Here is a 2,414-nt window from a genome sequence, read left to right as displayed (position 1 = left end):
GTCCGATGCGCCCACATCGGTCCCTGAACCCCTCAGCCGAAGCACACCACACGGAGTGCGCCCCGCACCCGGGGCCCGCATGCAGCCAGACGTGGGCCGTGCACGGCCTCGTGGGGAGAGTCGCCCCCCGCCCTCCTCCCGCCCAGAGGCAGGACCAGGTGGAGAAACCTGCCCAAGCCTTGGGGTGGATCCGCTGTGCCCGGGGCACGTGCAGAACGGAAGAGCTGTAGGCAGAAGGCGCCCCACGCACGCGGGCTCTGCCCGTCAGGAAGCACCTGCTTTCACAGCTTTCTTGACACCTCTACTTTCAGCATTTGAAATCAGCCCCGCAGATGTCCTCCGAGTTGCTAAATTTATTGAATTAGACGGAAGCCGAAACGGCTCGGGGAGTAACATCGTGGAAGGGTCTTACGATTCAGCGATGCCGCTCGGCCTTTCTACACCTGTAACATCTGCTACAGGCAAAGCAAGGGGAAGAAATAAACTATTCGTGCAGCCAGGAGGACGTGTGAAGTTTGAGGTCTGAGGGGATTCACACTGAAGAAGAAAACTGACCATCTAATTTCAGAGACGATGAGGAAAGCAAGGCCGCTTACTCGGTTCTGTTCAAAACCACGAGGGCTATTCTGTTATTTACGCCGTTGTATTCACTTGAACAGGACTTATAAAGGCAAGTCCGCCAAAGGCCAAGTCACGGCTCCTCCACGCACTCTTCCTCTGTAGCAGAAACAACAGCTTCTGAGAGGCAGGTTGCCGAGAGACGCATCTGGGGGAGCCCGTCTACATTATTTTTTTAAATGTAAAATCGTATTTGCTTATAAATGATATAATGTATCTGGAAAAACCAACAGAGGCAACGGTCAGACCATCGCAGCTGGGCCTTGGGTTTAAAACCAACAAAAACCAAAAATACAAAACGAACGGCAAACCCTCTCCACTAACGAGCAACACGGAACAGTAACGACAGGGGCATGCCAGGTATGCAGCCACAACAGTGACCAAGGGACGCACGGCCACCGACCAGACCTCGGTGGCGAGGGCGCGAAAACCGTGACCAGGTACCAAAGAACTCCCAGTGGGCGGAGGGGCCGGGAGGCGGGGTACCTATTACCAAGATGTCCCTTCTTCACAGAGCAGCTCACACACTGAGTGCAGTTAGTTAATTCTAACTGGATTTTTGATGAACTCAATGGATGCAATTTAAAATTCAGGTGGCTAAGCTGTGGAGCATATACGCCATGGAATATGACTCAGCCCTAAGAAGAGATGACATACTGCCATTTGCGACAACGTGGATGGACCTCGAGATAATCATGCTAAGTGAAATAAGCCAGACTGAAAAAGTTGAAAATGACATGATATCACTTATGTGTGGGGTATAAACCTAAAAGCAACAAACGAACAGGACAGAGACTCATGGACACGGACAGTAAACTAGCAGTTACCAGAGGGGGAGGTAATGGGGTAAAAGGGGTCAAATATGTGGTGATGGACATAAATCTAACTATGGGTGGTGAACACACAGCGCAACATACACACGCCTTACTGTTAAATCGTGTACCTGAAACTTCCTGGATTTCGTTAACCAATGCCACCATAATAAAAATAAAAAAAATAAATAAAAATGGTAATATATTCACTGAGCATTGTTACCTGAAATGCAGACATATTGGGGGGGGGGAGACTACATTTTAATAGATATAAAAGCTTTATTAAAATATTACATTTAAAAAAATAATAAAATTCAGGCGGATCATAAGAGTCCTAGCAAGGACTTAAGGGAAAGGCTGTGTCTCCCCTCGGGGTAAAGTTAATCCGAATCTGCTCCCTGGCAGTTCAGCTGTCACCCTGGGGACTCTCTGTACCCGCTGTGGGGCCACACCCAGGAGGTCCTCAAATGCCTGCCGCCAGCCGCCTTATTTTATTCGTTCATTCATTCATTCATTTATTTATTTTGTATTTTTTACGCCTACAGCACCTGGTCTTCCTAGGTGGTCTCCCATCCAAATACTAACCAGGCCCGACCCTGCTTAGCTCCTGAGATCAGACGGGATCGGGCTCGTTCAGGGTGGCGTGGCCGTAGACCGTCAGTCACCTTATAACTGCAGCCTCAACTAAGGAACCAGAAAGCTGTGAGCATTTCCCGATTGAAGCTCAGCTCTCGGCTGCAGTGTGATTTTGTCAGAGGAGCCTGTCCTGAGCCCAGTGCTAACTGGTCGCTGACTCTAAGCTCGTCTACCAGGCCGTACAGTGTCTTCATGATGTTTGCCTCAAACGCAGCTGGATGGATGGGCAGTTCTTGCATTATCCTATGCCATCGCGCCACCTGGCACGGATGAGCACTCAGCAAACAGGGGAGTGAAGCACGGTCCCCTTTTCACAAAGTGACATCGCCGCTTTCTCTAAGGCAGGAG

The 2,414-nt window shown here is 50.0% G+C and overlaps 1 pseudogene; it reads right to left on the bottom strand.

The window, feature by feature from the left end:
- Positions 1-1,966: 1,966 nt before the first annotated feature.
- Positions 1,967-2,085, bottom strand: LOC111735209 (annotated as a pseudogene).
- Positions 2,086-2,414: the final 329 nt, after the last annotated feature.

Source organism: Pteropus vampyrus, unplaced genomic scaffold (assembly GCF_000151845.1).
Source record: "Pteropus vampyrus isolate Shadow unplaced genomic scaffold, Pvam_2.0 Scaffold19164, whole genome shotgun sequence".
Lineage (NCBI taxonomy): Eukaryota > Metazoa > Chordata > Mammalia > Chiroptera > Pteropodidae > Pteropus > Pteropus vampyrus.
This window is presented reverse-complemented; position numbering and strand designations above follow the sequence as displayed.